Raw genomic sequence first — 12,741 nt, forward strand, 5'->3', positions numbered from 1 at the left:
CCTCTTTTAGTATCAAATTCATCTGTAAAGACTCCTTTGTCCAGAGCGCCAAGAGAATCTTCATTGGGTAATTTGAGGTTCTGACACTGGGGTTGCTTCAGTGAGTGGCAGATACTGTTCTAGTGTGGAACGTTCTTGGCTTGCACACAGTTGGCTTCTGTGATCTATGTGTCTCACTGTTTGGCCTCCTATACAGAAGGCAAACACTCACTAAATGAAATGGCTCCTGTTTGGCCCCCTGTCCCAAAAGAAACTTGAGAAGCAGTGACACACACCGTTAATCTCAGCACTTAGGAGGCAGAGGTGGGTGGATATCTGAGTATTTGAAGCCAGCCTGGTCTACATAGTGAATTTCAGGACAGCTAGGACAACATAGAGAGACAAAAGTTGGAGTCAAGGAAATACCAATGTCCTCTCTCTGTGGCTCCTTTTAGTTCTTACTTTGAAGCCACTGTGACCAGGGTCTCTCTATGTACCCTTGACTGTCCTGGAACTCTCTCTGTAGATCAGCCTGGCCTTGAACTCATGGAGATCTCCCTGCCTCTGCCTCCAGAGTGCTGGGATTAAAGGAATGGGCCACATATTTTGTTATCATTGGTGTATGTTGTTTCTGAAGTGGCTTTGTTTCAATATGTCTGAGTGGTTTTCCTGCATCCATGTCTAAGCACCATGTGCATGCAGTGCCCACAGACAAAAAGAGGGTGTCCAGTGTCTGGAGTCAGATTTACAAACAGTTGTGAAACGCCGTGTATGTGCTGGGAACCCAACCTGGGTCCTCTGGAAGAGTAGCTAGTGTGCACTTAACCACGGAGCCATCATTCCAGCCCCCAGGTTTTGTTTTTAACTGATTAAAATGATAGAATTTTGGGAGGCAGATCTCTGAATCCAAGGCAAGCCTGATCTATACGGTGAGTTCCTAGAAAGCCAGAGCTCCACAGAGAAACCCTGTGCAGGTGGCAAAGGAGGATATAAGTAAACTCACTACACGTACCCCAAAGCAGCCCTCTCCCAAGTGGCAAGTCTCAAGCAAGTGGCTTAAACCAACCATTCTTTTGAAATATGGCTCTGTCCCCAATTTAGAAAAGCAAAACCTGTTTTGGCTCCAAGATTCTAGAAAGATTTGAAGAAAGAGGTTGGTAGACCAGTTCTCGGGTGGATCTGGGCCTGCAAGATCCTATACTCAGCACCACTCTGGGTACCACAGTATGATTCGACATTGGGCCTCCTCCAACCCTCAGGGAGTTCAAAGCCAGCCTGAGATAGTGACACACACACCTGGGGCGGGGGTGGGGCTGGTTTTTGCATTCATCTCCTAGCCTGATACTGTAACCATTCTACAAATGCCTATCAGAATCTCTGTATGTGCTGGGTATTTAGGAACTACATAGACATGAGGGAGGGGCTTCCTCCTCTCACCAGAGAGCCACATCCGACAGAGCATCTGATGCATACAGTCCCTAATGGGATTCCACCCCAGCTTCACCATGGGGCTATTGATCTGTTGTTTTGCTACACTGTTAGGGTGTTGGGCAAATGAGGCGGTACTAAGTGCTTTCTGTTGACATGTTTTCAACTTAGTAGCAGGTCTGTGGAGACAAGACCTCACAGTTAACCGAGGAGCAGCTATCCATACATAATATCAGGGAGTGTAAAGAAGGGTGACTCAATGCCCAGAAGGGAGGTGCAAGGTGACCTTAGACCAAGCCCTTGACAAGAGTGTTGCTATACGTTGTTGATTAGAATGTGTGAGTTTTACAACACCATAAAACTAAAGCCACACGATGTTTTTCTGCATCAGTCGACAGTTTCCATGGAAACCATGAATTTGCCCTGTAGGACATTAACTAGGTTTATGTCTCATGATGCTTGTGTCTCATCATTTTGCCCCAACCCCCATTACCTATAAAATCCCTGGGTTCTCGTGTCCCTCGGTGAACATCTTTCTGTCTAGTCCTTCATTGGTAAAGTAAGACTTTGACATGTGTTGTCTCTCATTTTTTTAAAGACAGAAGCTCATGTTAGCTCAAGCTGGCCTCAAACTCACTAGATAGCTGAAGATGACCTTAAAGGTATAATCCCCCTGCCTCCACCTCCTGAGTGCTAGGATTATAGACCTACCAGCACATCTAGTTTACGTGGTGCTAGGGATGGAAGCCAGGACTTCTTCGATTCTAGGCGAGCCTTGGGGCAACAGAACTGCAGTCCTAGCCCTCGACTTCACTCTTTGTTGTTGTTGTTGTTTGTTTTTTCTTTTTTGTTTTGTTTTCGAGACAGGGTAACTTTGTTCTTGATCCCACTTCGGAGATCACCAGGAAAAAGACTCCTCCGCTATGGTCCAAGGCTGGAGAACAACTCCCTCGTCCAGTATTCCCGCTGGTGCCTGGAACAGTTCTCACCACCAGGTGGCATCCTAACTTCATGAGTCAGCAGTGGTGTGCATGTGAAGGGCATCTGGAGGCTTCGACCTTGACAGCCACTCCAAAGTGAGTCCCCAGGGACTCTTGAGAGGCCTTCAAGGATATGATCATATCATACAGTTGTAGGACCTGTGTATCTTAGCACTCAACTACTCCTGTACCCAAACTTAAACCATACCCTCAGGTCTTAAGCATTTACCAACCGTTGGCCTCAGTTATCTGAGTATTACAATTCTTTACCCATTTTATTTCTGGTAGTGCTGGGGATAACAGTCAGGGCTTTAAACAAACTAAGCAACACGCTACCTCTAAGCTACATCCCCAGACTCTATACCCATTTAAGCTTCTCATAAGCCAAGCCCATAGGCTTACATGGGCTAACCAAGGTCATGGGGCTATAGAAAGTATATAGTGTAAGCCTAGGTCTATCATCTTAAAAGCCAAAGCCCAGTGTTTTCCTCATTCTGGCTGCCTAGGGAGGAGTCAGGAGGTCAGGGGCCAAGCAGGTAGGAGACCTGGCTATGCCTAGGATGCGTCCTAGGATGAGTAGAAGGGCTAGTCCTGCCAAGAATAAGATGTGGGCCCAGCCTTTTCTTACTTCCCTGGGATTCAGGAAACAACTAAGTATTGAAAGACAGTAGCCTTTGTGTGGGTCTCCCTCCTCTTGTGGACCATCCACCGGCAGTCCGTGGTCCACAGGGCACTGGAAGCAGTGACAACGAGGGGGAGGGGGGTTTGTAAGTCGTTTGAGTGCGTACAGTGAATGACCACACTAGGGCCAGCTCTCAGGAGGCAGATCAACTTTACTTAGGGTGATTCAAGGCTTATGAAGTTTTAGGTGACTGAAGGTAGGAGCATCCATGATGGGCAAAAGTCACTGGGTGGGGACTTAAAGCACCGAAATGCCTCATTAGCATGGGGAAGCATTTGGGGCATCTCAGGTGCTGGCTTGAGCAGGTTCTTACCAGAACAGAAATGACCCTGTGATGTAATTGAGGCTATGTAACCTTCCTCAGACAGAGACATAGGGGGCTTAGGATTTCCCAGACATGGTCAGAAGAGGAGAAGCCCCACCAATGAAGGGAGTCCCCTGCTACGTGCCAAGCCCCAAAGGGTATGTGGTCAGCGTTAGACCTCAACCTCAGTTAGCAGTTTCCCCACATCTTTGTTTAGAGCTGCAGTGTCTCAAGCCAAATCCCACAAGCAGATGGTAAAATTTCTGGCTTCAGAGGTAACCTGGAAAAGACTCTGCAATTGGTGGCCTGGATGCTAGGGCAAAAGACAAAGTGAGCTCTCTCCCCATGTCCTTTTCCTCCGGGGTTTCCTGAGACGTGAAAGAGCTCGATAACTAGAGCATAGCTCCTGGCATCCAAACTCAAGCCCACACCAACACGAATCCCTCTGCTCGCAGTGCCCTGGCCTCCAGGATGCCCTTGTCGAGGTTGCAGTTGGTAATGTAATCACAGTAGCTAGCATGTGAGCTGCAGCAGGACTTAAGACATGGTAGCTTACACCACCGCCCGCCATCACCATCCTTATCACCACCACGACCATTACCATCACAACCATCATCATGATCATCATCGGCATTACCATAACAACTATCACCATCATCAACACCACCACAACCACAGCCATCACTGTCATCATCATCATCATCATCATCATCATCATCATCATCATCACCGTGTTGGTTTGAATGAGAACAGGCTCATATGTTTGAGTGCTTGGTCCCCAGCTGGTGGACTGCTTAGGGAAGATTAGGAGGTATGGTCTTATTGGAGGAAGTGTGTCACTGGGGACAAGCTTTAATGTTTCAAAATCCCATGCCGGCACCCCTCTCCCTTCTTCCTCTCTTCCCCTCAACTCCTACCTTGTGCTTGTGTATCAGATGTAAGCTCTCAGCTACTGCCTCAGCACCATTCCTGCCTGCCTGCTGCCATGATCATCCCCATCATGATGGCCATGGACTCAAACCATGGACTCTGGATCCATGATTCCTCCAATTAAATGCTTTATTTTATAAGTTGCCTTGGTCATAGTGTTTTGTCACACAATAGAAAAAGTACCTAAGACAATCGTCGTCGCTTCATCTCTATTAACTGCCCATTTCTAGGTGATAAAAATTCCCCAGGTAGGTGCCTCACTCAGAAGTTAATGATGGTGAAACCACCTCACTTATCTAACTGCTTCGCCTGAGCGTTACTTGATTGATGAGGTGGGTTATTTTGGGGAGGAAAAAAGGATCTGCCAAGCTCTTAAGAACATTATCACTGAAAGGTTTCTATGACAACACGCACCTAAATGTTCCAGGGGAAGGGCAACCACTCAGGGAAGATCACAAGATGGGAACCCTCCCACTCCTCTGTTTCTGACTATGCTCACCCAGACCCAGCTGCTTCACCCCTGGATAAGATGCTTCATTCAGAACTCTCTAAAACCTTGATACAGCCCAATGGAACAGTGCTATGATTCTGATTCCCATCCTACAGGTGAAAAAACTGAGGCTCCGAGAGGTTAAAGCTTTGTCAAGGTGAGTCAACTTATCGTGTACTGGTGAGCTGGACCTTTAAACTGTTACTTACCAAACTAGAAGCATATGGCTGAAGCAGGTTTTCAGAAGTGTGCTGGGCTGCTATGGGGCTTCCTGTGCACTGATCTATGTTTAGCATATATGTTTAGCATATAGACTGACATATGTCTTCGCCTATGGGACATGGAATGGCTCTCTTCCCCCAGCATCATAGTAGTGACATCCAGAATGTCCCCAGGGCAGAAGCACTGTGCTGCTCAAAATTCATCCTGGGACTGGCAAGATCACTCAGTGGGCAAAGGTGTTTGCTGCCAAGCCTGATGACCTGAGTTCAGATCCCCCAACACCTGTTCAAAAAGCCCACTGTGATGGTAAATGCCTATATCCCCAGTGCTTAGGGAATGGAGACAGATTTCATGGGCCTGATGGCCAGCCAGAAGCGGTCAGATCAAAAAGCTCCAGGTTCAGTGAAAAGCCCTGTGTCTTAGTTATTTTTCCATTGCTGTGAAGAGACACCATGACCAAAGCTACTTATAAATGAAAGCTTGCTTGCTGTTTTAGAGAATTACTCCATGACCGGCATAGTGGTGAGCTTAGCAGCAGGGAGCCAGACATGATGCTGGAAAAGGAGCTGAGAGCTTCATCCCGAACTGCAGGTAGCAGGCAGAGAGAGACAGAGACAGAGAAAAAGAAAGAGAGAGACAGAGAAAGACAGAGAGAGACAGAGACAGGGAGATACATACAGAGAGACAGAGACTTTGAAAAACTAAGGTAATTAAGAAAGACATCTGACATCAGTCTTTGAACTACACATGTTTATCCTCACACACATATATGTGCTCACACACATGCATATCCTCACACACATATATATGCTCACACATACATATCCTCACACACATGTATATCCTCACACAAGTGTATATGCTCACACACATGCATATCCTCACACATATGTATGTGCTCACACACATGTATATCCTCACACACATATATATGCTCACACACATGTATATCCTCACACACATGCATATACACACACATGTATATCCTCACACACATGCATATACACACATGTATATCCTCACACACACATATATCTTTATACACATGTATATCCTCATAACACATGTATATCTTCACATACACACATATATATGCTCATACATGTATATCCTCACACACATGTATATCCTCTCACACCCATATATCCTCACCACATATGTTAAAGTCATTTTAAAAGTAGCAATTTTTTTTATCCTGGCTAGCTCCCAAATAAATGAGACAGAGAATAAAGATTTATTTGATAAGCTTTACAGCATTAATATCTGGACAGTCATTAATCTATTCTAATCCTCTGAGCTAATCTGGCTACCTCTCAGCCAATATCCCCGAGATACATGCATTTTCATATTGGTCTGGCTCTCTCTGCTCCAGGTGTTCCCCCATGGTGTTTCCAGGCCCTCTCTATGAGAGGAATCTTCTCTTCTCTCCTTTTCTCTCCTCCCCTGGCTGGCAGAAGTGCATCCCTATTCTCTCCACTACTCAGTTATTGGCTGATCAATTTTACTGACAAATAAGAGAATAAATGGGGAGCAATGTTTACACAAACTTGAGACAGGAGATACTTAGAATAATGTCTGGATTGCAGCAAGATCCAGGGGGCAGAGAAATCAGTATTTGAATAATGTAAGGATAATCTTATGTAGTGCACAAAACATGCCTACACTCACATATCCTCACATACATCTATAACCTCACACACATATGTACATACACCACACACATATCCATACTGTAGTGGTATGGAAGAGACTGCCCCCCCCCATAGGCCCAGATATATGAACTCCTGGTTCCCAGTTGTGACACAGTTTGGGGAGGGTTAGGAGGTGTGACTTTGATGGAGGAATTATGTCACTGGGGCTTTAAGAATCAAAGGTCCCACTTACCTCCAGTTTGTCCTCTCTGCCTCTTGCTCACAGTTGAGGATGTACCCTCTCAGCTTCCCACTCCAGCTGCCCTGCCAGCTGCTCACTGCCACACTTCCTCAGCATGATGGACTCCTATCCCTCTGAAACCCTAAGTGGAAATAAACTTTCTCTTCTATAAGTTGCCTTGGGCATGGCATTTTGTTGCAGCAGTAGAAAGTAACTACTACACACACACACACACACACACACACACACACACACACACACACACACACAAACAATACCCAAGAGAAAAGGAAAGAAAGCCCCTGACTCTCAGCATTCTCTATGTCTTGGCATGACCACCTGTCCTCTGTCCCTGAGGCTCAGCCTGAGGGCTCTTTTTGTCTACTGGAACCGGCTCAGTCTGAAGGATCAGGGGAAGTGCTGAGGACTGGTCAGCCAGTGAGTAGCTGAAGTCCTCCAGCTCCTTCCCCCTTGGTGGACTGACTGGGGTGAGAGTTCTGCACTGGCCTGGCATTCCCAAGGAAACGGAATCCCAGTTCCTCTCCACAGTCATTAGCTAGAGAATCAACTAGAGCCCTCAAGTGCTTGTCTCAAGATCATCTGGTTTTTTGAGGAACACAAATTATAATTCTGATTACCATAGTAAGACTCACAATATTGACCAGCCTCATTCAGAGTTTCCTGCCTGTCAGCCACTCCATTCCATGCTACAAATTCTAAGGTGTTTCTCCCACATAACACTCACAACATCACACATGCATCATACCCACTTTATAGATGAAAACTTACTGATAGTCAGAGAACGTAGGTGACCAGTGTAAACTCACGCAAGTATTTTTATATATGCCAGTGAGTATATTTCTATTTTATGTGCATTGGTGTTTTGCCTGTATGTCTGTGTGTGAGTGTGTAAAATTCCTTGGAACTGGAGTTGCAGACAGTTTTGAGCTGCCATGTCGGTGCTGGGAATTGAACTCAGGTCTACTGGAAGAGTAGCCAGTACTCTTAAACATTGAGCCATCTCTGCAGCCTCCTCGCACAAGTATTTTTAAAAATATTTATTTTTAATTTTATATACTTGTCTATGTGTGGATATGTGCATATGGGTTTGGGTAACTGCAGGGACCAGAAGAGGGCACTGGATCTTCTGCAGCTGGAGTTAAAGGCAATTGCAAGCTACCAGATATGAATATTGAAAACTGAACTTAGGTCCTCTCCAAGGGCTTGACCACTGAGCCATCTCCCCCGCCCCTTATGGAAGGTTTAATAATTACAGTTAGAATTATGAGCTCAGATGTGTATAACTACAGTTTGAGGACATATCCTTTGTGTCACACTGTTTCCTAGGGTGAGAGGTTGTTTGTGTTTTGTCTTTCCTTTCCTGTTAAGAGGGAAAATGGCAGAGAAGAGAAGAAAGGATATTTGGATTTTTCTGATCCAGTACAGTAAAAGCTCCAACGTGGTTTGAGTTTCAGCTACTGTGAAATTTCAGCAAGCGAGGTTCTGGACAGCTCCTCCGGGCAGCGGCTCCCCAGGCCGGGAAGAGATGAGACTGCAGACCTATTAGGAAGCATAACTAGACCGTTCCATACAGGACAAATGGCATCAGAAACAAGGCCCTCCAGGAGCTCACAACACATCAAGTTGGCAGTTCTCGCCAGCAATGAAGATGGTAGTGCCTCTCTTTTGAGTCTTGCTTCTGCCGCGCTAATGATTGACTGAGGGCTTCATGTGTCCGAACAGCCTCATGCTCAGCCTCCAGCAGTGAAGGTAGGAATGGGAATCACATCCCATCTGATCAAAGATGGCGCCAGACTTACAGTGGGGTTTAAAGGACAACTCCCTCCTCCCAACCCCCACCAGCAGGGTCATGAAACAGGTCCAACTTTTCAAGAAAACTGCTGTTGGTGGAGTTCTGGAGAAAAGCCACCCTTGTGTCACACACCCTGGAGCATGGAGATTGCAAAGCCAGGCAATCTGACTGAACTTCCACCCTGACATTAGGAAAAACAGTTCACCCAAATAGCAGTTTCTGGGCCTATCAAAGCCAGGCCCTCCCCCACTCCCTGTTCTCAACTTCAAAACTCTATTCTCAGACCCCGTGTGGTGTGTTCTCCCGTACCCCCCATACACCAACCATAGAGTTTGGGAATACCAACCTCTCACACCTATGAAAGTTTGCTTTAAGTTCGCTGTAAGTTTTAAAGGTAAACCTGGTATTTTATTTTCCTCCACTGAGTTATTATAGAGTTACTTTGTGATAAACCTATCTTAAGTTGAAAAGGTCAGTAAGTCCAGAATAACACACCTCAATCCTACCCAGCCTGAGAGCTAAACCTGGCCTGCCTTAAACACACTCAGACCTACATCAAACTACAGTTGGGTAGTCATCTTACACAAAGCTTGTTTCATAATCGAGCTGCCTATCTCATATCATCTGTTCAATATTGCACTGAATGTGAAGGACGTGGCTGTGTTGGGCACACATGGCTGAGAGTGAACCTGGCCTGAAGAATGTCAAAGACACTGAAGTCAGTGACTGTGACTCAGGGATGCCACAGCGACAGGGCCATCATTCTGTCTGGGAGCTGCTCAGCACCACAGGACCATTACACCATGCTAACTTGAAAAATATATCAAAATTCAAAAACTAGAGGTACAGTTTCTATTGGATGCACATTGCTTTGACCCCATCATAAAGCGAAAAACTATAAACTGAACTGTGACAAGTTGCAGACCGAGTGCATTGGCCAGGAATTTGTGGTAGGTGTGGGGAGGACATCCCTGGGCACAAAACAAAAGGACCTAGGATGTGTTTAGCATCTTCCATGTTCTTGAAATTCCATACACATTGATGAGTGCATCTCTCACCAGCTTACGGACATTTCTAGACAGCCATGGCTGCCCATGTGCATTGTCTGCCCAAAAGAAGCAGTAGATGTGGTCCAACTGCAATCATTGCAGTGTGTTCTGTGCTGGCCTTCGAACAACACAATTCTTCCCCATCCTGCTCTCTCCTCCCTTCTCAATAGCCCAGGTTGACCTTGGACTGATAGAAATCCTCCTGCTCCAGCCTCCCAAGTTCTGGCATTATAGGCAGTGTGTACCACCACACTCAAGTTATAGGAGGTTTAGGTGGGGGTCTGGGAGTAGAGAGGGAAGAGAAATTGAGCAAGGTGCCATGTAGCTCAGGCTGTCCCCAAACTTGAGGATGACCCGTGTACTTCCTATACCCACTTGCTGAGTGGTTGAATTGCAAGCATGCACCTCGTCCACAGAGTGCTGGGAATCAAACCCAGGACTAGGCAAGGACTCTGTCATCTGAATCTCCCCCAGCCCCCTGCCATGGTGTCTCTCTCAAGCTTCGAACTCTGAAAAGTCTCAGGCATCACAGTGACAGCAAAATAAAGTTATGACAGATGCCCATCTGACAACTATAAATGCTGTCAGGTCTTACTGGATCTCTCAAGTGAGGAAAAGGAGAGGCAGCCCAGGTCCCCTAGTAACCCTGCATAGAGGCAAGTTGCATGGGAATAAAAGGGTAAGCCATGCAAGGCTCTCTCTTCATAGTTATACCTCAACTAAAATGTCATGCTGCTCCAGATTGCCCCTAAGCAGCATGACTGAAGCCCTGCCCAACCCTGAGTAAGTCCTCGCATCATTTCTTCCTCCTGAGAACTTTAATATATATATCAGGATATTTTCCCACAAGTTGGGAGGAGCTAAGGTGGGAGGAGTAAGGAGAGGAAGAGGAAGAGGAAGGAGAGGAAGAGGAGAAGGAAGAGGAGGATCGGAGCTAGGGGAGAGAGCACCAGAGAAAGGGGAACATGGAAGCGGATGTGCGCCTGACTCTAGAAATCAAAGGTAGTTGGTATATCTAGGTTGGGTATTGGGTTACACCTCTGATTGTGTGGGCATCTTGTTATTGAGCATTACCAAACATATAAAGCCTTTGGATAATCTAAGCATAGAGTCTCATTCCTACCAGGCTCACATGGATGGCAGGATGGTCTGGGCACTGCCCAGCCTTGTAGAGACAGCGTGGAAGATTGGCAGAGCCATCTCCCACGTGGGTGGCAGGGCTGGTGTTTCTGGCTGGTCATTTCTAGCTACAGTGTGCACATGGCCTCTGGCCAGCGGCCGTTTTTAAATAATTGCCACAACACACACACACACACACACACACACACACACACACATATTGATATTGGACTTAGTTTTCTCTTCAAGACAGAGTCTTATTCTGTGGCCTAGAACTTACTACATAGCTCAAACTTGAAGCAATCCTCTTGCATCTTGAGCACTAGGATTACAAGAGGGTACCACCATAGCCAGCTGCCCTTCTGAGCAAGTACTTAGGAGAAACTTCTTCCTTAGTTACAAAATTCTAGCTTTTTACATACTGTATCCCAACTCCTGATGGAGGCTTCTGGGAGCAGGGCCTCAAATCTTCATGTGAGCACCTAAAACAGAATAGTTACTAAATGCATTAAGTGTTGGGTGGACTAATGGGTGGAGAATCACTGATGTGCTGGAGAGTGGTTACGTGCCTGCTGTCTCTCAAAGGGCTCATGGTTTCCAGCACAAATATCAGGTGAGTTACAACTGCCTGTGATTCCAGCTCTAGGGACTCAGACAATTTCTTCTTGCCGCTGAGGGTGCACATACATGGCACCCACAGAGAGACATATACGTGTGCAAATAAATAAAGATAACTATAAGAAGTGAATGCAGTGGTTTGAATGAGAATGGCTCCATAGTCTCATACGCTTGAATACTTGGTCCCCAGTTGGTGGAACTGTTGGAAAGGATTGAGAGGTGTGGACTTGTGGTAGGAGGTGTGTAGATGGACTTTGAGGTTTTAAAATCTGCCATTTCCAGTTAGTTCTATCTCTGCCTTGTATCCTGTCTTAAGATATAAGCTCTCAGCTACTGCTCCAGCGCCACGCCTGCCCCTCTACTACCATGATCTCTGCCATGATGGTCATGGACTCTAACCCCCTGAAATAGGAAGCGCTTTTCTATACATTCTCTTCTATAAATTACCTTGGTCATGGTGTCTTATCGCAGCAATAAAAAGTAACTAAGACAGTGAGTTAATTAATGAACTCTAGTCATCTTTCTCAATCAAGGAGACAATGTAACCGAACTATGCAAACAAAAGGTGGACAATGTGAAGCCAAACTGGGTGGCCCACCCTTGTAATCCCAACATTCAGGAGGCAGAGGCAGATGAACAGTGACAAGCTCAAGGCCATCCTTGGCTACATAGTAGCCTCTAGACTAGCTAGAACTACATAAAGAGATCGTGTCTCAAAAAAAAAAAAATAGTTACAATATGTTTGTGCCCATTAGGAGCCAGGAGATAGTTGGTTTTTTTTTTTTTTTTTTTTTTTTTTTTTTTTTTTTTTTTTTTTATATCAGTGACCCACTGTGTTGGATACTTTTTATTGCCACAAGCAACAATATTAATCTCCAGCACTTGGTAGAGGCATGAGAATCAGAAGTCTAGGTTTTCATTTTGTTGTTGTTGTTTTGTTTGTCAACTTAACAAAAGCTTGAATTTGCTGGGAAGAGGACTCAGCTAGGACTAAAGAAAATTCCTCTGTCACAGACTGGCCCATACACAAGTATATGGGGGTATTTTCTTGATTAATGAGGGCTATGGGAGGGCCCTGTGGGGAAGGCCATCTCTGGACACTCAGTGGTCCTGAGTATTGTAAGAAAGCAGGTTGAGCAAGCCATGAGCAACTAGCCTCTAAGGGCTCCTGCATGGCCTCTGCTTCAGGTTCCAGCTTGACTCTTCCATTCATAATGGACTATTCTGTAAACTTAAATAAATCCTTTCCTCCCAG

The sequence above is a fragment of the Arvicanthis niloticus genome, chromosome 6, assembly GCF_011762505.2.
Source record: "Arvicanthis niloticus isolate mArvNil1 chromosome 6, mArvNil1.pat.X, whole genome shotgun sequence".
Classification (NCBI taxonomy): Eukaryota; Metazoa; Chordata; class Mammalia; order Rodentia; family Muridae; genus Arvicanthis; species Arvicanthis niloticus.